The sequence below is a fragment of the Esox lucius genome, chromosome 4, assembly GCF_011004845.1.
Source record: "Esox lucius isolate fEsoLuc1 chromosome 4, fEsoLuc1.pri, whole genome shotgun sequence".
NCBI classification, from domain to species: Eukaryota; Metazoa; Chordata; class Actinopteri; order Esociformes; family Esocidae; genus Esox; species Esox lucius.
The window spans coordinates 15,537,853-15,563,068 of NC_047572.1; positions in this window are offsets into that span (position 1 = coordinate 15,537,853).

Consider the following 25,216-nt stretch of genomic DNA (forward strand, 5'->3'; position numbering starts at 1 on the left):
CCAAAGCTGAGAAGCTGTGCTTCCTATACTTTAGCCTGCCACTACTCCGCAAAACAGAGATTTCAATCAATCAATCAATCAAATGTATTTATAAAGCCCTTTTTAAAACAGCAGTTGTCACAAAGTGCTTTTACAGAAACACCCGGCCTTAAAGCCCAAGGAGCAAACAACAGTAATGTTGAATTTCAGTGGCTAGGAAAAACTCCCTAATAAGGCCGAAATTTTGGATGAAACCTAGAGAGGACCCAGGCTCAGAGGGGTGACCAGTCCTCTTCTGGCTGTGCCGGGTGAGATATTAAGAGTCCAATTAGAATAATTAATAAATACATGTGGGCTAAATCCAGAGTCTATTTAGATTTAGACTAGGTCAGAAGCATGACCAGATGAACAAGGACAGGGACAGCAACGGGCCCCCCAAACCAGGTACTCCGCAGGTGTGGACCAGGACCTCATGTCCTCCTAAAGTTTAAAACGGGAGGAGACTGGGAAAATTCAGAACATTTCCTCATATCAAAAATGATTTATAGTGGAGAAGGAGAACTTAATGGGGAAGGAGAACTGACCCAATCCCCCAGCACAATAGTATAGTAGCGTAAGACCTTGGGACTGAGACGGGGGGTCCGGCGAAACTGTGGCCCTACCCGGGGGAGGCCCCGGACAGGGCCCAACAGGCAGGAAATCAATCCACCCACATTACCAAGCATCAACCAAAGGGACACCCACCAACCGCAACCTCCCTGAATGAGGGCCGAGTATTGCCAGCAGAGTACACCCCAATTGCACAAGTGCGCAACAGAGAAACACCAACAATTATATGGGATTTGAGACCAGTAAAGAAATATCCAGACTTCTTGTTTATTGTTGCCTTACTGGTGTTTTCTTTTTACTTTAATGCAATTTTTTATAATTCAGTACATTCCATTCTATGGAAGAATTTGTTACAGAGTAACAATAAAGGCAACGGAAAGGAAAAAGAAAAATGTAATTTATTATTTAAAAAAGGCGAGCCAAATGCAGGGAGGTGATGAACGTTTCTGTATTATCCACAACGTGAAAAATGGCAATAATGCAATAACAAAACAAGACAGTGCCGTGGGAGGAGGAGCGGCGTGGCTAGAAGGACGGCGATGATGTGCGCCAAACACCACGTCGGGAGGGGTGGCGCGCGTCCTCCATGCGCGTCCTCGTTACATTTATTTTAATTAAGGACATATATTGATTGATCTCTGAGTAGCTTTGTAGCCTGATTTTAAGCATAATCCATGCATAAAAAGCTATATTTTACATTTCAGCTATAATAATAGAAAAAGGGGCAGATACACTGGATGTTAACTCATGTTAAATAGAAGTAATTACACACCTGCCATCATTTAAAGTGACTCTGATTAATCACAAATAAAGTTCAGCTGTTCTAGTAGGATTTTCCTAGTTGCATCTCAGAGCAAAAGCCATGGTCTGCAGAGAGCTTCCAAAGCATCAGAGGGACCTCATTGTTGAAAGATTTCAGTCAGGAGAAGGGTACAAAAGAATTTCCAAAGCATTAGATATACCAAAGAACACAGTGAAGACAGTCATCATCAAGTGGAGAAAATATGGCACAACAGAGACATTACAAAGACCTGGACGTCCCTCCAAAATTGATGAAAAGACGAGAAGAAAACTGGTCAGGGAGGCTTCGAAGAGGCCTACAGCAACATTAAATAACTGCAGGAATTCCTGGCAAGTACTGGCTGTGTGCTACATGTGACAACAATCTCCTGAATTATTTATTTGAATGGGCTATGGGGTAGGGTGGCAAGACAGAAGCCTTTTCTTACAAAGAAAAACATCCAAGCCCAGCTGAAGTTTGCAAAAACAAACATCAAGTCCCCCAAAAGCACATGGAAAAATGTGTTATGGTCTGATGAAACCAAGGTTAAACTTTTTGGCCATAATTCCAAAAGGTATGTTTGTCGCAAAAACAACACTGCACATCACCCAAAGAACACCATACCCAAAGTGAAGCATGATGGTGGTAGCATCATGCTTTGGGGCTGTTTTTCTTCAGCTGGAACCGGGGCCTTAGTCAGGGTGGAAGGAATTATAAGCAGTTCCAAATACCAGGCAATTTTGGCACAAAACCTTCAGGCATCCGTTAGAAAGCTGAAGATGAAGTTAACCTTTCAACACGATAACCCAAAGCACACATCCAAATCCACAAAAGCATGGCTTCACCAGAAGAAGATTAATGTTTTGGAATGGCCCAGCCAAAGCCCAGACCTGAATCCAATTGAACATCTGTGTGGTGATCTGAAGAGGGCTTGACAGGAGATGTCCTCACAATCTGTCAGATTTGGAGCGCTTTTGCAAAAAAGAGTGGGCAAATATTGCCATGTCAAGATGTGCCATGCTAATAGACACCTACCCAAAAAGTGCTGTAATAAAATCTAAAGGTGCTTCAACAAAGTATTAGTTTAAGGGCGTTCCCACTTATGCAACCAGGTTATTGTGTTTTCTTATAGATTTCAGTTTGTTTTTCAATGGAATTGTTAATGTTATAGGTCACATTAAAGGTGGAAAAGGTTCTGACATGATTTATCTTTGTCTCATTCTTTTACATCACAAGAACCTGGCATTTTAACAGGGGTGTGTAGACTTTTTATATCCACTGTTTAATTGGTATCTGTAAGTGGTTCCACTCAAAAATTGCAATCGGTATCAGGTACAAAAATCCCATATCAGTCGGGCTCAAATATATCTAATGTAAATGATAGAACCCCCCTGTCTTGCTTACTTTTTGATCTACCCTGTGAACAGAATATATCAATATTTCTGTAATATAATTCATAACCCATACAATTTAAATGAAATGCATATTACCATCCACCCCTTTATGGGAAATCAAACACAGCTATATAATCCATTATGTTGATACCCCTACAGCCAGACAATCCCTGAACTGTATGAAACTCCAGTCGCAGGGGAAGATGATGCTTCTGTCAGATAATGACAGATCTTGACTGTTTCATGCTGTTACTGGGTGGAGATGAGGCGAGCCTCAGTTCATCTCAAAGATAACAATACACAACACAGACGTGACAGAAAGTAAATTAGTAGGAAGTGAGAACATTTTAGAAATAAGGAGAGAGGTGGAAACAGACAGTTGAGGGACAGATTGAAAAAGAAACGTTGAAAGAGATAGGGAAAAATTAAACAGATGAGAGATGGGACGAAACAGGAGAGATGTAAGTATAAAAGAAAGTGAGAGAGATGAAGAAAGTTAGTTAGAAAGGGGAGAAATATAAAGAGCAAAGACCTTAACTACTTTTCATACTCTCCTGATTAGCATAACGGGAGGCAGGCTGCGAGCTGAGGTCAACAGAACTCAATTCCCTCCACTTCCCTAAATAGATATTTTTCTCTCCATCTCATTTCTCTCTACTTCCAAGTCCATCGTAATGAGTTGTCTGCAGCTCCAGTCTTTCTCTGATCTCTGTATAAGGCAAATTCACTCAGATGAAAAACAGGCTGTTAGGATAGCTAGCCAGAAAATACTGCTGTTTTTTAATCATATAGGTTATCATGCTTGTTTCTAACGGTCGGACACCCTGTTATTCATTATTTATTTTTTCATGATGTCTTGAACATGTACAAGGCAGCCAGAACCAGAGACAATTTGAAAAGTTTCCACTAGAAACGTGCAACAGCCTAATTGATGACTATAATAATTGTTTGTCTGCCGTTAACTTGGACTGAAGAACATGTAATCAAATACTAGGTGTCTACAATTTGGTCCATGTCAATATTCTTTCTTTTCTAAATTACAATTTCAAACATACGAACATTTTTATTCTGTGATGTTGAAAAAGAGAACATGTGGTGTCCAATAATTTGTTTAAATTCAAAACATATTTCAGGAGAAATACAGAAAATATTTGGACATGAAATGAATACAACCAAGATGTAATTGAAGTGCAGACCTCTTGCTTTAATTCAAGGAGTTGAACAAAAATATTGTATGAAACATTTAGGAATTGCAACCATTTTCATACACGGTCCCCTTATTTCAAGGGCTCAGATGTTATTGGACAAATTAACACAATCATAAACAAAATGTTCATTAAAAAAAAAAGAAAACATTGTCAAGACTCAGTCAATCAGTCAATCAAATTTATTTGTAAAGCCCTTTTTACAACAGCAGTTGTCACAAAGTGCTTTTACAGAAACACCCGGCCTTAAACCCCAAGGAGCAAACAGCAGTAGTGTTGAATTTCAGTGGCTAAGAAAAACTCCTATGCAGGCAATTACTGCTTGATATCTGGAACGCATGGACATCACCAAACGCTGGGTTTGTCATGTTCAAGAAACCAATTTGAAATGATTCGTGCTTTGTGACATGGTGCATTATCCTGCTGGAAGTAGCCATCAAAGGATGGGTACATGGTGGTCATAAAGGGATGGACATGGTCAGGAACAATGCTCAGGTAGGCCGTGGCATTTAAACGATGCCCAATTGGCACTAAGGGGCCTAAAGTGTGCCAAGAAAACATCCTCCACACCAGTCTTCAACTGTCCAATTTTGGTGAGCTTGTGCAAATTGTAGCCTCTTTTTCCTATTTGTAGTGGAGATGAGTGGTACCCGGTGGGGTCTTCTGCTGTTATAGCCCATCCGCCTCAAGGTTGTGCGTGTTGTGGCTTCACAAATGCTTTGCTGCATACCTCGGTTGTAACGAGTGGTTATTTCAGTCAAAGTTGCTCTTCTATCAGCATCAATCGAATCAATCGGCCCATTCTCCTCTGACCTCTAGCATCAACAAGGCATTTTTGCCCACAGGACTGCCGCATACTGGATGTTTTTCCCTTTTCACACCATTCTTTGTAAAGCCTAGAAATGGTTGTGCGTGAAAATCCCAGTAACTAAGCAGATTGTGAAATACTCAGACTGGCCTGTCTGGCACCAACAACCATGCCACGCTCAAAATAGCTTAAATCACCTTTCTTTCCCATTCTGACATTCAGTTTGGAGTTCAGGAGATTGTCTTGACTAGGACCACACCCCTGAATGCATTGAAGCAACTGCAATGTGTTTGGTAGACAATTGCATTAATGAGAAATTGAACAGGTGTTCCTAATAATCCTTTAGGTGAGTGTATCTCTATACCCTTCAGAATTCATCCGGCTGCTTCTGTCTTCTGTCACATCATCAATAAACACTAGTGACCCAGTGCTACTGGAAGCCATGCATGCCCATGCCATCACACTGCCTCCACCATGTTTTATAGATAATGTGGTATGCTGCGGATCATGAGCCGTTCCAAGCCTTCTCCATATTTTTTCTTCCCAGCATTGTGGTACCGGTTGATCTTAGTTGACGTCCAGGCCTTTTTGTGTTGCAGAGCTCACCAGTGTGTTCTTTTTTTCTCCGAATGTACTCTTGATTTGGCCACTCCTAATGTTCCTTCTATCTCTCTGATGGATTTTTTTTTGCAGCCTAAGAATGGCCTGTTTCACTTGCATTGAGAGCTCCTTTGACCGCATGTTGTGGGTTCACAGCAACAGCTTCTAAATGTGAATGCCACACCTGGAATCAACTCCAGGCCTTTTATCTGCTTAATTGAGGAAGAAATAGCCCACACATGTCCATGAAACAGCTTTTAAGTCAATAGTCCAAATACTTATTGTCCTTTGAAATAGAGGGGGCTACATATTAAAGAGCTGTAATTCCTAAACCCCTATAAATTAAAACTGAGAGACTGCACTTTAAGACCATATTAATTATCTAACTTCAAAATATTTTGGTAAACGGACAAAATAACAAAACTTGTGTCAGTGTCCAGTTATTTCCAGACCGAACTTTACACTGTTTATTTTACAGTTATTGCCTTATAAGTCAGTTATTTTAGAAAAAGTAGAAGAATGTCTATTTGTCTGCATCTGTTATTATTGATTAGGAAGTCAAAAGATAGAAGATAGGCCTGTCACATTGCCTTTCCAAACCACTTGTTATTTGTTGTTTAATATAGAGGTCCTGTGTGTGAGGGGACCTCTTATTAACAGGGGTTACAGCTCGTTGATGGAACTGTATCCCACAGAATAATTGGAATGTGGTGTGTGTGTGTGTGTCTGTGTGTGTGTTTAAATGCTTGAATCAAATGGTGCCTAGGGTGTATTTACCTGATATAACCCTTCTCTTCTCGTTTCCCCTGCACTCTAATCACCAGATAAAGGATGTTCACTTCTCTCTCTGTACTCCTCAGTGCCACATTATGTCTATAGCCTTGCAGTACAGTTTCTCTCTCAGCCCAGCAACCCCCCCACCACACACACACACACATACATACACACATAGTTACTCCAAACTGGCAAAGGTATAGAGTCTCATTGGCCATTAAACAAATAGACTGTGGGTCACTGTGTGCGTGTGGGCGCGTGTGCGTGCGTGTTTGCATGTATGTGTGCATTTGTTTGTCTGTGTGTGTGTGTGCATGCATGTGCACGTGAGTGAGCATGTGTGTGCGCATACCGCATGATTTCATAGCTAACAAGAGTATTATGGTTAGGGTAAGGTATTAATGTTAAGTGTTAAGGTTTGGGTTAGGTGTTAAGGTATGGTTAGGAATGACTGTTGGGTAGGTATTAACCTAGAGTAAGGTATTAAGGTATGGTTAGGTATTAAGGTTAGAGCTGGGTATTAAGGTAGGGTATGGGATTAATGTATGGTTAGGTATTAAGGTTAGAGCTGGGTATTAAGGTAGGGTATGGGGTTAAGGTATGGTTAGGTATTAAGGTTAGAGCTGGGTATTAAGGTAGGGTATGGGGTTAAGGTATGGTTAGGTATTAAGGTTAAAGCTGGGTATTAAGGTAGGGTATGGGGTTAAGGTATGGTTAGGTATTAAGGTTAGAGCTGGGTATTAAGGTAGGGTATGGGGTTAAGGTATGGTTAGGTATTAAGGTTAAAGCTGGGTATTAAGGTAGGGTATGGGATTAAGGTATGGTTAGGTATTAAGGTTAGAGCTGGGTATTAAGGTAGGGTATGGGGTTAAGGTATGGTTAGGTATTAAGGTTAAAGCTGGGTATTAAGGTAGGGTATGGGGTTAAGGTATGGTTAGGTATTAAGGTTAGAGCTGGGTATTAAGGTAGGGTATGGGGTTAAGGTATGGTTAGGTATTAAGGTTAAAGCTGGGTATTAAGGTAGGGTATGGGATTAAGGTATGGTTAGGTATTAAGGTTAGAGCTGGGTATTAAGGTAGGGTATGGGGTTAAGGTATGGTTAGGTATTAAGGTTAAAGCTGGGTATTAAGGTAGGGTATGGGATAAATGTAGGGTTTGGTATTAAGGTTTGGGTTAGGCGTTTTGTCCAGATTTTGTTGTGTTATAGATGTAATTTTGAATTTCTAAAAATATATATTTTGGGCATCAATCTGCACACAATACCACATAATAATGTATCAAAAACACAATTAAAAATGTGCCAATTTATTGAAAATGCGAAACAGTACATAAATAATAAGAATATTTTCCATGTTGCTCATCCTGATGTGTCATCATGTTTTTTGGTCACACCTGAGATGTTTCTACTGTCTATATAAGTTCCCATACTTTAAAGTGCACTGCAGTCCAAAAACCAAGCCATGATGTTCCCTGAACTCTACATAGACCTTAGAAGGTTATAAAACAATGCTAAAGCAAGTTCTGAAGTGCACAGGGGGCTCCATCATGAAACGATTTGGAACCAGCAAGACTTCCTGCAGCTAGCCACCCGGCCAAACTGAGTGGTCAGGAAGGTGATCAAGAATCCCTCTCTGCTGAGATGGGAGAACCTGTCAAAAGAACAACCATCTCTAGAGCACTCCATCAATCAGACCTTTATTGCAGAGTGGCTAGACAGAAGCCACTCCTGAGACCACATTGCAGTAAAAGGCATATGACTTGGCTGTTTGAAGGATTCTAAAAAAATATTCTCTGGGCTGATGAGACCAAAGTATAACTATTAAGCCTGAATGCCAAGTGCTACATCTGGCGAAAACCAGATACCACTCATCACCTGGCTAATACCATCCATATGGTGAAACATGGTGGTGGCAAGCTATGGGGATACTTCTCTTCTTTAAAGTGATCCTGTATGTACTGGACCACCGACTGGGGTGAAGTTTTTTCTTAACCATCCAAAGCACATAGCCAAGACAATACTGGGGTTTGCTTTGGGACATGTTTGTGAATGGCCCTAAGTGGGCCACCCAAAGACTAGACTTGAATCACATTGAACATCTGTGGTGAGAAGTAAAGAAAACTGTTCACTGACACTCGCCATCCAATCTGAAAGAGTTTCAGAGGATCTACAAGGAAGAATGCCCAAATTCCCAAACCCAAATTTGCAGCGGTTGAGGCAAACCCTGATACAGGTACCCTATATGTGTGTTTGTGTTTTTCCCCTCCTGCTGTTTCCCCAGGTGTCCCTTATGTTCCTGAATGTGCTCGTTGGTGTTTCCCACCTGGCAGTCATGGGTGCATCGCCTGACTGTTGAGGTGGACCAATCAGTGGACACCCCTCCTAGTTGCACCACCTGTTCCTTTTTCCATTGCCCAATCACATCACACATCCCTGGTTTAAAACCCAGTCAGTTCGTTCTTCCAGAGAGACACTTTTGCTTTACCCCACATGGACAAAGACACTGTTGAGATACATACCCTTTTTGATAGACAGACACTTTGTTCATTCATACATCACTTAGTTTAGCACATACATCTCACTTTGTCCTGTTTCATGTGAGTATGTATTGCTGGGGTGTTTTGTTTGGTGTTGTCTAGTCAATTGTTTGCTGTTTAGTCCTTGTTCAACCTGTGTGTTTTATTTGTCCCTGTGTCCCTGGAAAAACTTTTTTTTCTTTTAGCAAGTCGCCCTTGGGCATACACAACCTGTAGGAAAACATTGTCTAAAAACACTAGTTAGAACTGAGCGGACAACCCACTGTATTTTTGTATTGGTTAGAAGTCAGCTAAGCAGTTCTTGAGGCAGGCAAGTTTAGTTTAGGGGTGTTTGTACTATATTATTTCATTTCTTGGGTCCACCTCAGCCCCTTTTCCCTAACCCCTTTACTGTGTGTTTATAATAAACGTTTGATGGTAGCTTTGGTTGTCTGTGTCGTTCCCACTGTTCATGTACACTACACCACTTTGCATGAGTTTTATGTTACAGGTCTCTGTACAATCCACCCTAGACTGCTAGAGCCACAGGGTTCGTAACAAACCCAAGAAGACTCAAAGCTGTGATCGCTGTCAAAGGCTCTCCAACAAAGTTTGGAATGAGGTCTGAATTCATATGTACATCAGATTTTTCAGTTAAATTTGCACAAATGTCTGAAATGTGTTCTCACTTTGTCATGGGTAGAATGATGACAAAAAAAACATTTGATAATTTACAAATGATGTCCATCACAAAACAAAATGTAGAGAAGGTCAAAGGGTCTGAATACTGCATACGGTTACCGTATGACCCCATGGATACCAACTGGATACCAAAGTCCAACTGAACAACTTAACCATCCACCCTGCCTGAAATGCCCAAGCAGACTGACAGCCTATTTTAATGGACAGAGTGCTCACCATTGCCCCTTGTGGCTGATTATTAGGTAATTTTAAGACATTTTCCCTACGTGGAAAAACTTCTAATAGAGGTGTGTGTGTGTGTGGTCTTGATTAATCATTTGTGTGTGTGTTTGGTTAATGATACTCTTTCCAGAGCTGCCCCGGTTTAACCCCCCACAGGGTAAGTTTGGGTGATGGATGTGGTGTGTGTGTAGATGAATGTAACCCAGACTAGGTCATTCAGTGGTCTTTAATATATCTTTCTATTTGATCAGCAGAACTGCTATAGTTGTCAGTGGCTCTGGCTGAATGTCAGTTATTTATCCCAGACCACGAACTAAACACTACTCGTCCCTGTCTCATGGCCATTTATAAATCGTTCCACACAATGTCAGGAACAGCAGTTTTATTGCTAACATTCTCTTTTTCAAGGATGTTTTCGGTTGAGACTATATAGCTTTGACAATGGACCACTGAAAGAAGCCCTGAAAGCAGATCAATCATGACATTTTTTAATGCATGTAATTTAGCAGACAGTCTTCAAGCAACTTACAGTAGTGTCTGACATAGGATGACTTTGGAGAGGAGGGTGTTGTTCCCAATATATACAGACAAAGACAGAGTGAGAAGGGAGAGACAACTGGAGAGAGGCTGAAGAAGACAGAGTAAGCAGGAGAGACAACGAGATAGTGTTAAAGAATTAGCTGGCCCTAAAATGAACAGCTGATCGGCCACCTTAAGATCATCTCTGCTACTTAAAGGTAATTGTGATCTGTCAGTTATAGTGTAACCGTTTGAGCTTGAGCTCTATAATATGTTCCAGAACTGATATGACATTCTAGAAACATGGGTTTGCAATTCAGTGTTATTGCTTCTATGTGTGTGTACTGCATTTGGGTCTATTCCTAAGCATCTATAAAGATTCCTTTTGTTTGGCTGTTTTCCCACTCTTTCACCAGTGTTGTGCGTGGCTGGTTCCCATAAGCATGTTCAGGGATGTTGGGATCTGTTACGTATACAGTTTGATGACCAAACCTTAGCTGTAATGGCCCATAGAAAGGAAACAAGAAGTGACTCACTCAACTTGTTGTTGCTTGTGTTTTAACTTACTAATGATCAATTTATCACAACAGACCTGTCTCTTGTACAGTGGCCTTTTCCTTTGACCTGACATCAAGTGTGTGTGTGTGTGTGTGTATGTGTATGCACATTTCACCTATGTCTCATCTAGCTCTGGCTTTTATGAGTGCCATTGTTTTTCCTTGATGCAATGAAATGATATTACGTTGTGACAAAGGACTGTTTAACGCCCAGCCAGACACATCTCCTATTGACCCCTTGCTTAACTTTATGTAGGCTGTAAAAATACACCCTCCATAAAACTTAGAGGGTTTCACCTCCACACAAAAGTTACCTTGAGGGGAGAATGCAAACTTTGGTGGTGTGAGCTTGTCTATGACCTGTGTTTTATATTGTGTGTGTGTGGACATGAGGGTTATCCAGGGACAACCACCTGAAGGGAAGTTCTTACATTTCTAAATGCTTTCTGTAGCAGACCTGAACCTGTATGTGGGTGGAATGTCTAATCTAAGATGGTTTCTATGGTTCTGCTGTGCAATGGTGCTAGGTGGGGAGGAGTCTGTCCCATGATAGTCCAAACTCAGTGAGCCAGATACCTTACCAGATTAGGGAGGAAAGAGACTCAATGCCAGCTCATATCACACCTAATTCCCCATGTAGCTCTCTGTTGAAACCACTGCCCTGGGTGGAGGCAACATACTTTACCTTCACTATTAAGTTTGGAGTTAGGCAGGGAAGCATACATTTACTTGCCTGTCTTCACTGTTTGTATTATTTTATAGCCTGTTATGTCTGTTCTAGTGGTGCCCTGCCCTGTCAGGGGTTGAAGAAGACTAATATCATGTTTGTCTCCTGGCAGCAACACTCAGAGGGTAAAATGAAGAGATACTGATAACATGAAGGACAGACAGACTGACACACACACACACTCACAGACTTACAAACACACCAAGCTCCTGCTGGTCTGTCCACACCATGCTGTTCACGGGACAATTCCAACCTGTCACTTTATGGCGGGGATAAGATGGAGAGAAATGCGTAAAAATACAGATTGGGTAAGGAGGAGGAAGAAAGAGGAATCGTGTGGAGTGATTGGTCGAGCAGTGGGGGACAGATGTTATTCACAGGACGGGGGAGAGTGATGCAATTTGTGAGTGTGTGTCCCGGTGTTTTTATGTCCTTTTCCCTGAATCTGTCTCGCTGTTGCATACTGAATATTGTTCATTACGACATTCTCCTGGCCATTACTGTCTCACTATTAACCGTGACAAAATAATAAAATAATACGATCTAATTTCGACTCCAGAGATGGATACTCCTAGCATACGCAGAAAAAAAAATCATTTATGGGGTGTTTTGACACCATTCAGGGAGGACACATTAAAACATAGATTTTTGGTAATTGAAGTGAAAGTCAAAAAAGGACATATTCATCTTAACAATTTGGGACTGAAACCTGGCCTGTAGAGTAAACTGTCTATCACTGATAGAATGAGGTTATTTTATGGTTTAATTTTCAGCAAGTATTACCTGTGACTGGCATACTTATTTGGGAGCTTGCATGTACCCACATCTACTATAACACATCCTCAAGTCAGAATCATCCTAGTGTGTGAAGAATCTTCACAAAACCATATCTTCCGACCCCCCCAAAAAGTGTTACTCTGTCCTTCCATTTAATGTTTGCTTTTGCTATTTCCAACTCCCGTTGTGTCTCTTACTCTGTCACATTTACTTCTCTCCCCCTGTTGCCCTGAGTGAGGGTGCAGTGTCACATTTAATTCCATCCTCCTATAACTTTGAGTGACTCTGTGGAAATGATCTAAACAGACCTGGTGATGTTATAATGTCACCATAAACATGACCGTGCTTCTCTCCTCCTACCCTACTCATCTCCTGCTAGACAGATGGGATGGCAGGAGATGAGGTGTTATGCTGATGACCTCACATTAAGGAAGCAGTTTGGGGTTTTATTGGGGAAGTCCAATGTGGCCTATTATTTAAGCACTTTTAACACCCCACGCTTCGCAGAATGTTAATGTTGTCCGTCTAGCCATTACCTGTTGTATGAACTCGCCCTGCATATTTGATTGACATAAACAGGTCAATGTGTAGTTCATTTTGTCCTTCTTGTCACAATATGTCATTGTGGTGGTGTACCGTATCAGGGTCCATTATGAATTGATACGCCAATTGTTCGGAAATATCCATTTGATTCTTGAATTTGCAAATAGCAACACCCCACAGGATGTTTCAATTCAGAATTCACATTTATATTCAGAACAGACCCCAACCCTGACTGCATAACCACAGCAATAGCAATAAATTGGCTCATAAATTCTACATATCATCATTGTGACATCATCTGTATATTATAAAAAAAATCCCTAAAAAAACAAAATACATTTTTCTTGACATCTGTGAGTTATAAACAAACTCATATTTTAAATGGTATATATGCATTTTGTACAATGTTGAGTGGCATGTTGTTAAATATTAAATCTGGATCAAATTAATGAGACTCACGTATGATTCACGTGTCAGCTGGATTGGTGTGAACTGAATTTAACTTCTTTCATGTTAAATACATCTTTAATGCAGTTTACTGTAGGGTTGTCGCAAGTTCAAATCAAATTCCAATTGATTGTTTGAATCGAATTACATTAAGATATTCTGAATTAAGTCCCCACCTCGGGCATTACAACCGTTTCACTGTGGCTGTGAGTGTAAATCCTGATGGCGGCGCACTAACAGTGTGTCTAAATGGCTGTACGTCAAACCGTCCACCTGTCAAGCTATTTCAGTTTGCATTATGACACCATGACATCACGAGCTGACTGCTATGACTCCATGTACAGTGAAGCGGACTGACTGGTGGCCAGGTGCTGTCAACTTATGTAGACGAATCCTCGGAGGTGGTGGCCAACTTCTCAGTTGCCCCAAACTCTCCCTGCCTTGAGACTGATGGATCAGCCGTAAGCTCAGCTGATTTTCCAGTAAATTCCCATCACCCACGATCTCAGTTGGGAGGACAATTTCACAGCAGTCATCAAGAAGGCACCCATTGGGTATGGACCATGTGAAATATGAAATCTCATGGTCTATTCTGACCTGGCTCTACACATTCATCACAGTCGATCCTGAACTCCCCGGAAGTATCACTGTCTGGTTCCAGTCAGTATCTGCTCTCGAAACAGGAATGTTTTTGTATTGTACAATAGCTGCCACTTGTCCTTTGTTCAGGTCCTACGTGACACTACAAAAAGGGGTCGGGCTGCCAAGAGTGCAGTACAGGTCAGTCCTGACAATTTTCTTTATTTACAGTTGTATATAAATGTACCTTTCCAATGTTTGAGGTCACTTAGGAATGTTCTTGTTTCCTTGAAAACATACATGAAGAGTTTGAATAGGAAATATAGAAAAATGAATAGGAAATACTATGTCCACCTTACTTAGATTTCATGTTTCGAATCCCTCTTCTGTAGCTACACCAAATTCGGTGTTTGTGTAAATGTACTTGGTGAATAAACTCAACCCTTATTCTCATTATAAACCTTACCATAGTGAATAACCCTAATTCTAACACCTATTCATACATTTTGTTTGCATTCATCACTTTCATGGTTTAACCAAAGTTTTGTGGTCACTTCTGTAGTAAATGAATATAGAAAAACCTGTTCACAAATTAGTCATGCATAAACACACACAAACACACACAAAATACTTCAAATTATTTGTTTTCAACAGTAAGAGCATCCACTTTACTTTTGGCAGGACAAACACTATAAGCATGTATTTACTTGATGCAAGGTTTTCAATGTAAAAACATGGGCACAATACACACAAAATCCCAAATGTACACACACTCATAATACCTTTGCAGCACATGTAATGGTCTCTCTTTGGGAATGCTTTTATATTTTCCAATTGGCAGGAGGACATATACTGAAGTAATCAAACTTAGCTGGGATCTGGGTGAGCAGTTTCCAATCAAGTCACCTTTACTGTAGTAAGGGGAACTGAAGAGTAGGTGGAAAGGTTTACCACTTTAAATGGTTACCAGGGGACGACTAGGGAAATGACAGTAAGGGAACGTAACCTTAGTGATAAATAAATATAAATATATAATCTGACTCCATATTGTTTGTAAATATAAGCAACCATAAATGACCATGATATGATGGAAGTTCTTAGTAAAGGTAGCTAATCTTTTGTCACAAACCAAACATTTAAAAGATTGTATGTTTCACAGCCTATGTTATCCTCAATGCTCCTCATCAGTCAAGTCCAGAAGACAAGGGACGTTGTAGCAACACGGGACTCAGGGATGACCAGTCTGGTCACTTCGATTTACGAATGTGTATGTGCCTTTATCAGTTATCATAAGCGCCCATAAGGTGTAGGTCGTTTAACACAAACCATACAGTAAAATGGCGTGTGTTCCTGGGACTAACAGAAGGTTAATATGCCCACGACTCAGGGTTGACTAGACAATGTCATGTGTTCCTGGGACTAACAGAAGGTTAATATGCCCACGACTCAGGGTTGACTAGACAATGTCATGTGTTCCTGGGACTAACAGAAGGTTAATATGCCCACGACTCAGGGTTGACTAGACAATGTCATGTGTTCCTGGGTTTAACCAGTCTGCTTCGAAAATCCAGGACTCAGGGATGCCAAGTCTGGTCGCTTAGACTTACCTATATGTGTGTGTAATTACCAGTAGCCCTACGAGCTTGAGTATGGAGATGAACGAGGAATGCCGTAGTCATCTATATCCCAAAGTAATACCATTTATTCCAATCAAGTAATAAGGTTACAATACAAAACATAGTTACATACCAACACGATTCAATATCCTCCCAACTAGCGTAACTGTCTATAAAGTATACCATTACTATTTAAGGCACTATAGCACAAAGGTCTGTTAGGAGCTTCTCCTGAATATAACTACAACACAATGTGTTGGGAGGTCTCTTTACCGAGGACAAACTCCCATAACTTTTTGGAGACATGGCTATTTATCCTAAAATCATCCTATCTGAAACACTTCCCCAAATAGTCATTAGCATTACTTTTTTACCTTGGCAAACAATGAACACAAAGGACAGGAACCGTCCCAATTAATCAAGGCAAAATTATTGAATGGGGTGTTGCTGCCTGTTGCTGTCAGACAAGTTTGATCCTACAGATAAATGTCCACAATATCATGCATTTAGTTACATTCCAGTTTGCTCTGAGTTTTACACCTCTCCAGGTGAGCTCATGAGGGTAGGACTGACAGCCACACCTGGTGTTCCAGATCTTTAGAGAAGCAAATGTTATGCAGGAACCATGATTAACATCACCAAGGTTCTGCTGGAGACTTGGTGGGGCCACATGTGCCTCTTGGTCGAATACACTTCCACTCTTCCTCAACAGACATTTCTCATTACAATACATTACCTTATCCTAACATCAACCTTCAGAAAAAAAGAGTGTAATGGTGACCTCAGATTAGTGTATATCTCTATGATTTTTATTCCTCTTATCCTTCTCCTAAAGCCTAGTCTTCTTAGCTCAAGTCAGATGGTGAATGGTTATGGAGCCATGTCTGTCAAAGGCAGTTTTTCATGGCAGCTCAGTTTCCAATCAGCCCGTTTCAACTATGAATCAAGTTTGTATGAGTCATCAAGCCATTAAGTTGCAGTTTTTCATTTAACATAATATCTCCTCTGATAATGACAGTATCAAGGATATGATGAGTCAACGAACACTTTACAGCCCTGGGATCCATAATTTGGGTTGTGCCAAAAATAGCACCCTATTCCCTGTGAAGTGCACTATAGGGAATACAGATCCTTTTGGGACACATACAAGACATCTCATTCATATGCATGCATTCTACATATGCAACCTGGCTTACAGAAGCTGACTTGGGGAAAGCCTTATAACAAATGTAAAATCTCTTTGTATCTCAGTGCTGTACCCTGCTTCAACTCTAGTCTTTTGGGCGCCATAAAATGCAGTGCTTAACTTCCATTTTCATGGATTCATATTACCGTGCTGCTGTCCCAATGACTGCCGGGACGCTCCCTGTTTTATCACCAGAGATAAACACAGATAAATGTTGCAGGGGATGTTTAAGAGGCATAAGGACCTCTCTGCAGTGCACTTACTGCTCCGAGCTGTAGGTCACATGCATAGTGTGTGTGTGTGTGTGTGTGTGTGTGTGTGTGCGTGTTGTCATCCTGTGAACTCTTACTGTCAAGAGCAGGAAGTGCATCCTCAGCAGAACAGAGAGAAGTAGCAGCCAATTCGGCAGATCTCGCTCAGGTTACTGACACAAGGGTTCAGGGTTAAACACACTAAGTAAGACATGGATACCAAAATCCCAAACGCCCAACAAAGAAACGGAAACACCAGGACACACACTTGTCCCTTCTTTGTCTGTTTCTAAGTTTCATTAGAAGTGTTATCTGAGAAGGGGGTGCCGGGCTAAAGTAAGTGAGATGTAAGGTTATCATGGCTGACACCTGTGTAGAGAGGGTGTTTTATTGCTGTCATTATTGATAATGAAGATAATGCGCATTCTAGTTGCTTGAACTGAATTTGCGAGTCCAGTTCACTCATGTTGCAAAACATTACACACAATTATCAATGTTTGAGCACAATTGTCATTGAGAAAACACCAATGCCATTTGTGAGAATACATGAGTCACCAGACAAAAGTCAAAGTGCCAATGGATAGCAACACACTTCGACTGTGCAAACCCAACTAACCAAATTGTTCACTCAGTTCTCTTTGTACTGTCAAGAAAAATCACCAAGGTTGGAGGTCCCTGGACCAAAGGAGAGGAAACATCACCAAGGGTGCAGGTCCCTGGACCAAAGGAGAGGAAACATCACCAAGGGTGGAGGTCCCTGGACCAAAGGAGAGGAAAAATCACCAAGGGTGGAGGTCCCTGGACCAAAGGAGAGGAAACATCACCAAGGGTGGAGGTCCCTGGACCAAAGGAAAGGAAACATCACCAAGGGTGGAGGTTCCTGGCCAAATGGGTAGAAACATCACCAAAAGTGGAAGTCCCTGACCAAAGGGGTGGAAACATCCCCACGGGTGGAGGTCCCTGGTCAAAGGGGTGGAAACATCCCCATGGATGGAGGTCCCTGGCCAAAGGGGTGGAAACATCACCAAGTGTGCTGCTATCAGTCAACAGGGGTTGTCCATTGTCATGTCACACCTGGCCCCCTTACAACACAACATTCCTTCTGGTATTCCTTGATGCAATGTATGACCTTTTATCCCACCCCCAGAAAGACAACATCAGATCCAACTGATTTTCCTCCCACCATATTTTCCTTCCAATCCAATGAGGATTTTTCTCAGCTTGGCGATGGAAGGTGTATGATTGGAACCCTCATCAGCAAGTGAGTCTTCTCCTGGCAATGGATGAGGTCTGTGGTGAAATCACTGCAGAGGCCTGCCAAGGATGGATCCACCATGCTAGACACTTTCCCCCTGCTGCTTGTCCAGGGAAATCATCCGTTGTAATGTGGATGAAAAGATGTGACCCGCTCAGCCAGTTTCAGTGTTTTCTTTTCTCTCCATTCATGTGTACTTTTTTGTTGCTAAATTATATAAAATGTATGTGTTTTATATACATACACTTTTATATTTTTGGCTGGTCAGGATTCAACTTTATGTAAAATAAAGTTCTTCTTTACTGGCTGTGTTTGTGGATTCTTTTTGTTTGCTTACATGAATCTTCCATTATGATGAGAGTAAAAAAACCAATCAAACACAGTGTTTTCTTAACCCTTGTGTTCTGTTAACATTTTGGTTCCACTCATTATGTTAGCGGGTCAAATTGACCTGGGGTGTTAAATCACTACCCAGTTCTCACTATTGATATTTTATGTGTTTGAATTCCTTATCCAACTCATTACTCATAAAAATTATAACATTTACTAGTTTTATTTTATGATATAGCCTATTTAGACCACATTTACCTGTCACAAACAGGGTGGTGTAGTGCAGTGTTGCATGGACAAGGAACCAGGTGCAGGCAGGGGTAGTCGGTGTTGATACTTTAATTATAAGAAATAAACAAAACACCGAGCACAAAACACACAAAGCAAAGGGCTGACTAAAGCAGCAAAAACGACGATATGAAATGACACAAGTACTTACAATAACGGCAACACACACGACATCCAAACATGACAAGAACAATGAGCCACAATGTGGGGAGCAGAGGGGAAACATATATACACATACAAACGAGCTAGATGGGACCTGGTGTGGAAGATTGAAAACATGTGACAGTCCGGGATGTGTTCGTGAGAATATGGGAACTTGTGAAAACATGGCACGGTGGCGCTGCTGCTCACCGCACCATGACAGTACCCCCCCCCAAAGGCCCGGCCACCGGACGGGCCAAGACGAACCCCAGCCCAAGGGAGGGGGGGCGGGGCAGCACAGTACCCCCATCGGCACAAACCCGCCGAGGGGGCGGAACAGCCGCGACTAACCAGGGTGGCGGAGCCGTCGGGACAGGCCGGGGAGGCAGAACCGGCTGAAGATCAGGAGCCGGCGGAGGGTCAGAGGCCGGGAGAGCCGACGGAGGGTCGGCGGCCGGCGGAGGGTCAGAGGCCGGGAGAGCCGACGGAGGGTCGGCGGCCGGCGGAGGGTCAGAGGCCGGGAGAGCCGACGGAGGGTCGGCGGCCGGCGGAGGGTCAGAGGCCGGGAGAGCCGGCGGAGGGTCGGTAGCCGGGAGAGCCGGCGGTGGGTCGGTAGCCGGAAGAGCCGACGGTGGGTCGGTAGCCGGAAGAGCCGAAGGAGGGTCGGTAGCCGGAAGAGCCGAAGGAGGGTCGGTAGCCGGAAGAGCCGAAGGAGGGTCGGTAGCCGGAAGAGCCGAAGGAGGGTCGGTAGCCGGAAGAGCCGAAGGAGGGTCGGTAGCCGGAAGAGCCGAAGGAGGGTCGGTAGCCGGAAGAGCCGAAGGAGGGTCGGTAGCCGGAAGAGCCGAAGGAGGGTCGGTAGCCGGAAGAGCCGAAGGAGGGTCGGTAGCCGGAAGAGCCGAAGGAGGCGCCGGGGCGGCCGGGACAGGAAGGGGCGCCGGGGCGGCCGGGACAGGAAGGGGCGCCGGGGCGGCCGGGACAGGAAGGGGCGCCGGGGCGGCCGGGACAGGAAGGGGCGCCGGGGCGGCCGGGACAGGAGAGGGCGCCGGGGCGGCCGGGACAGGAGAGGGCGCCGGGGCGGCCGGGACAGGAGAGGGCGCCGGGGCGGCCGGGACAGGAGAGGGCGCCGGGGCGGCTGGGACAGGAGAGGGCGGGGCGGGGGACAGGAGAGGGCGCCGGGGCGGCCGGGACAGGAGAGGGCGCCGGGGCGGCCGGGACAGGAGAGGGCGCCGGGGCGGCCAAACCCCGGCAAGCTCAGGCGGTGCAGGCCACTCCTCCTCGGCCTCAGGCGGTGCAGGCCACTCCTCCTCGGCCTCAGGCGGTGCAGGCCACTCCTCCTCGGCCTCAGGCGGTGCAGGCCACTCCTCCTCGGCCTCAGGCGGTGCAGGCCACTCCTCCTCGGCCTCAGGCGGTGCAGGCCACTCCTCCTCGGCCTCAGGCGGTGCAGGCCACTCCTCCTCGGCCTCAGGCGGTGCAGGCCACTCCTCCTCGGCCTCAGGCGGTGCAGGCCACTCCTCCTCGGCCTCAGGCGGTGCAGGCCACTCCTCCTCGGCCTCAGGCGGTGCAGGCCACTCCTCCTCGGCCTCAGGCGGTGCAGGCCACTCCTCCTCGGCCTCAGGCGGTGCAGGCCACTCCTCCTCGGCCTCAGGCGGTGCAGGCCACTCCTCCTCGGCCTCAGGCGGTGCAGGCCACTCCTCCTCGGCCTCAGGCGGTGCAGGCCACTCCTCCTCGGCCTCAGGCGGTGCAGGCTGCTGCTGCTGGCAGGAAGGAGGCGCTGGCTGCTGCTCCAATGCAGCAGTGGGCAATCGGCGCCATGGCGCAGGGACAGGGGCAGCGGAAGGCCGCGGAGCAGGAAGCGGTGTGCGCCTAATTGCCAGCCTACAGCCTGGCCAGCCTGCACGGGGTCGAGGAGGCACCGGACATAGAGGGGGCGTCGTCGTGGACTTCCCCCGGGCACCCACTCAGCCCCCCCCTAAAATTTTCCTGGGGGGACCTCGGACCGAGCGTTGGGCACCTCGCCCTCTTCTTCCTCCGGCCTCGCCTACGTCCTGACCCTCCTGCCTCCTGCATGTCCTGCAGGAGACCCTTCACCAGCTCCCCTTGTTCTTTGGTGAGGGGCTTGACCACTCCATACTGGTCCATGCCCCACAGCGGCACCCCGAACCCATCTTGGGGCAACCCCCAGCACTGCTCCCCAAGGGGATCCTCCTCCACTCTCTCATAGACCGCTTCATCATCGTCCGATGAGAGGGAGTCAGACCCCCAATCGCCCCTCCACGTATACACCCTCTCTGGAGGGGCTGCCTGCTGGCTCCAGTTGCGGTGGCTCATTCTGTATGATGAACACTTGTTTTTTACCCCAAAATCTCTATTTGCTATGATGTGCAAAATTGACCAACACTAGACTATGTTCAGCTTAGTAATGTCTAGATATTATGACCATAGTGACAACATCAATGTTTTGGGTCAAACCATGTTGCACACAAATGGAAAGTTATGGAATCAGATGGAGCAGGGCTGGCAATCTCTGCAAATCAAGCTATAACGATTTTCACAGAGGATACGTTTCTGGGAAGGCTCTCACACCACGTGCTGTTTGTCTCTCACACGATGTGCTGGTTTGTGTCACAGTTATCGAAGTGAACTACTTTAGAGAATATACTGCATGAAATATATGGGTCCTCCCACCTACTATACAACAAAGTCTTTCCTGCTAGAAAAGTTCAGTTCAAATAATAACAAAGATAATAATAGCTTGTGTTTGTGAAAGGTGAGGGGTGATTTAACTTTTAGTGTGTGTGATGTTAGACATAAAAAAGGGTATCAGTGGGTGAAATACACCGATCAGCCATAACATTATGACCACTGACAGGTGAAGTGAATAACACTGATAATCAAGTTATCATGGCACATGTCAGTGGGAGGGATATATAAGCAGAAAGTGAACATTTTGTCCTCAAAGTTGATGTGTTAGAAGCAGGAAAAATGGGCAAGCACAAGGATCTGAGTGACTTTGACAAGGGCCAAATTGTGTTTAATAGACGATTGGGTCAGAGCATTGTGGGGTGTTCCCGGTCTGCAGTGGTCAGTACCTATCAAAAGTGGTCCAAGGAAGGAAAAGCAGTGAACTGGCGACAGGGTCATGGGCGGCCAAGGCTCATTGATGCACATGGTGGAGGATAGGCTTGCCCATGTGGTCCGATCCAACAGATGAGCTACAGTAGCTCAAATTTCAGGAAAAATGAATGCTTGTACTGATAGAAAAGTGTCAGAACACACAGTGCATTGCAGTTTGTTGCGTACAGGGCTTCGTAGCTGCAGACTAGTCAGGGTGCCCATGTTGTCCACTGCTAAAAGCGCCTACAATGGGCACATGAGCATCAGAACTGGACCACGGAGCAATGGAAAAATGTGGCCTGGTCTGATGAATCACGTTTTCATCGCTTACTTTAGAGGCCCTTGAAACTGTTCCATTTGGTCACCTTTCGTTTTATATGTTCATAAACACAATCTTGAGGATATCGTCAAGTTTTCATACAGATCAAAATAACCTAAATGGTATTTCAGACATATCAAAGTCTTAAAACAAGTCAGGAACAGGTAGGAAGATGTGTAGTGTTTGGTTAGGTGAGAAAGATGTGTAGAGTTAGGGTAGGTGAGGAGGATGTGTAGAGTTAGGGTAGGTGAGGAGGATGTGTAGAGTTAGGGTAGGTGAGGAGGATGTGTAGAGTTAGGGTAGGTGAGGAGGATGTGTAGAGTTAGGGTAGGTGAGGAGGATGTGTAGAGTTAGGGTAGGTGAGGAGGATGTGTAGAGTTAGGGTAGGTGAGGAGGATGTGTAGAGTTAGGGTAGGTGACAAAGATGTGTAGAGATAGGGTTTGTGAGGAGGATGTGTAGAGTTAGGGTAGGTGAGGAGGATGTGTAGAGTTAGGGTAGGTGAGGAGGATGTGTAGAGTTAGGGTAGGTGACAAAGATGTGTAGAGATAGGGTTTGTGAGGAGGATGTGTAGAGTTAGGGTAGGTGAGGAGGATGTGTAGAGTTAGGGTAGGTGAGGAGGATGTGTAGAGTTAGGGTAGGTGAGGAGGATGTGTAGAGTTAGGGTAGGTGAGGAGGCATGTAGAGTTAGGGTTATTGAGGACAACATGAAGGGTTAAGGTTTTTGAGGAGGACATTAAGTGTTAATGGTATTGAGAAGGAGATGTAGAGTTAGGGTTAGTGAGGAGGAGTTATGTAGATGTAGTCATTTATAGTCATCATAACAATTAGACAATCCAGCATTCTAGTCAGCCATTTTCTTAGATTTGTATAACCAGAAGTCATTATGCAAAGTCCCAAAAGTTGGTAAAACATACATTACATGTATATCTATTAATTTATTTACATTAAATACGTTTGTTTGTACATAGTATTGCCTCATCCCCATGTTACCTAAGGCAATAACCTTGTTCATACATATTCTGACATCTCAGACATTTCTTATTTCTTAAGAAATTTCTCCCCTTCCTGTTTGTATGGGCCTGTTCTGGTCTTCCCTAGTCTCTTTAATTTAACAGATGTGGTATTCTCATATTTAAAGATAAGGTGAGGTGATGTGTGGTTCTGTATATTTTGTGGCAGTGAGAATCTGTACATGTTACATATAATCTTATCATCTGCCCATTCCCAGCTCTCACTGTGGATGTGTTAGTGATGCTGGGTCTCTTGAGAGGTTAGCATAGCTTTCCCATAACAAACCTCTCCAAGGAGGATATGAGTAGGAGAAAGATGAAAGACACTACTGATTTATCCATTAGCATGACTGCAAAGAAGAACATTCATGTAGTCTAATGCATCTATAATGTATGAGGGAAAGTAGGTGCGTGCATGTGTGTGTGTGCGCGTGTGAGAGAGAGAGAGAGAGAGAAAGGTAATGGAGCCTTACAAGGAGGCGTAATGTAATTTGTGCTTTGCAAACGAGTGCGGGAGGAAAATGATTCAGTAAAATTCAGAAAATGGATAGAATAGAATTCAAGTGGAGTGAAGGGAGGACGAGGAGATGGCAGACATGGTAGACATCGTGGACACATCCTGCTTGTCCCAATAGTTTTTCTGTGAATATGTTCCACCCCTACTTCTCTCCTTGCTTGCTTTGCTTCCTCTTTCTCTAGAAGCTGCTCAAGTTATTATTTAACTTGGTCTCTATTTTCCTCCTTTACCTTACAGTCCACTTACACAAACACGCACACAGTCTCTGGAGCAAAAAAAATACATACAAACAAACACAAGGGAATTAAGGAAAATAAAATGACAGTATGTAGAAAAAAAAACATACTGATATTTTATGCTTAGCATTAAACAGATAGCAGCTTGGATGGTTTGTTTTTAGTTTTGAGTCAGATGTGATGAAAGTGTCAAGTTTTGGAGTTCATTCCAGAAAAGAAACTGACTGAAATTGTGCCTAACAATCCCCATATCACGTAGTGGTAAAATGTGTTATTGTTTCTTTTCACATTTTCACAATCCATTCATCCCTTAGGGAAAATTATGATAACATTTCAAAAAGATGCTGCCTCAACATTTTTGATAAGGGTGTAAATATCTCTAGGACAGGGTGTCTTTTAGCCTTTGTCTATATATAGCCAAATAACTATTCTTTGTAAAGTGGCTTAACGCAAAAATGTTGGCAAGTGTGACCTTGTCCACACAAGATTTATACAAGCATGAAGAAGCTAGTTTTGTTTTGTTTAATTAGATTTTTTTTATGCAACACCCAACCACATTTTCCTTATCAAAAAATTATTTGTCACACCACTGTTAGTTTTAATTGGATTATTATTGATTTTAATTTGTTTTTTAGGAGAAATTGTATGTTATGTTAATATGTCCATGTTTTTAACATTTGTAATTTAGTGAATCTTATGTAAATTCCAATGAGCAAATGAAATGACCTGCTGGGAACAAGAAATAAACAAATATGATGTTGTCCTTACCAGAGGTCTAGTGACAGAAACTCCAGTGGTTGATTGAGGAAAGGCAGAGGTGATTGAGACCAGACAAAGAAATATGGCTAGACAAGACAAGAGTGGTGGAAACCAAAACACCATACTTGCTATATAATTTGCATTACTGGATTGCATTTTCATGACGGTGTCTTTTTGTGCTTAAAAATGATACAAAATGCTCTCTGCATTTTTGCCTGCCTTAACGCTGTCTATCTCTGTACTCTCTGTAAAGAGGATTAAAAAGAAATGCTAATATACATGAGAATAAAATTATGATATTGTCTTTATATTACTTATAATCCCAAACAAACAACGACATGAATGTGTAAATACAATGTAAAAGGTCCTTAGTTTTATTTCAAAAGTAATCCATACTAATGTGAAAATAAACAAGCTATTTATGGATCAGATGAGATTACATTTTCTCTCAGGGGA